This window comes from Triticum dicoccoides, chromosome 6A (genome assembly GCF_002162155.2).
Source record: "Triticum dicoccoides isolate Atlit2015 ecotype Zavitan chromosome 6A, WEW_v2.0, whole genome shotgun sequence".
NCBI lineage: Eukaryota > Viridiplantae > Streptophyta > Magnoliopsida > Poales > Poaceae > Triticum > Triticum dicoccoides.
In genome coordinates this window covers 118,866,756-118,867,598 of record NC_041390.1, presented here as the reverse complement: position 1 = coordinate 118,867,598, position 843 = coordinate 118,866,756, and positions in this window count along the sequence as shown.

Below are 843 nucleotides of genomic sequence, written 5' to 3'. Positions count from 1 at the left end.
AACATTTGAATGTACATAGTACGAGACTTAATATCGATGTTTCAATTCGGTGTACATTGTAAGATTTGAACCGAGGACCAGGCATACGGGTAATTATTTCGAATTCGTGCCATACTAAGTTTCGAAAAGTTGACATTGACTCAGTTTGTTGTGCTATTTTGTAGGTCATATGTTTGAATCCATCCAAAAGTTTTCTCACTACCATGGTGTTCATCATATACATATGAATTTGTATTAAAAAAGTAGCATGGATACAGTGAAATGCGAAATCCACGTTAGAATTGGAGATCGCTACGTGACACACACTCTAATTCAAATAACTAACTACGTGACACATACTCTAATTCAAATAACTAATTATGTGACACACACTCTAATCCACGTTAGCATGGGTACTGTTTTGATTTTTTTCAAATAACTCCTCATTAATTAATTTATAGTACTCCCAGTGTTCACTTTTATAAGACCTTGAAGACATTTCAGACAATGTGCAAAACAGTTCATTTTAAGTTGTCTGAAACGACTTACAAAAGTGAAAGGATGGAGTATCTCGTTTCGAATGACTAATTATTGCAAGGAAAACACGGGCATGGTAATACATACAGATTCGTTTGCAAATGAAAGAAGATTCATTTGCATTCTCAAATGTAGGTGCACCAGGCAAACCAGGGTCGTGTCAGGGTGGACGCTGCTTCGGTGCGTTAAAGGCAACTGCCTTTGGGTCACTGACATGTGGGCCAGCCACCTGTTGGGCCCATATGTCATGGACACAAAGGCAGATGCCTTAAGGCACCGAAGCATAGTCCTGTCGGGGTGGTCGCGTGTGTCGGACGGACATGTAGC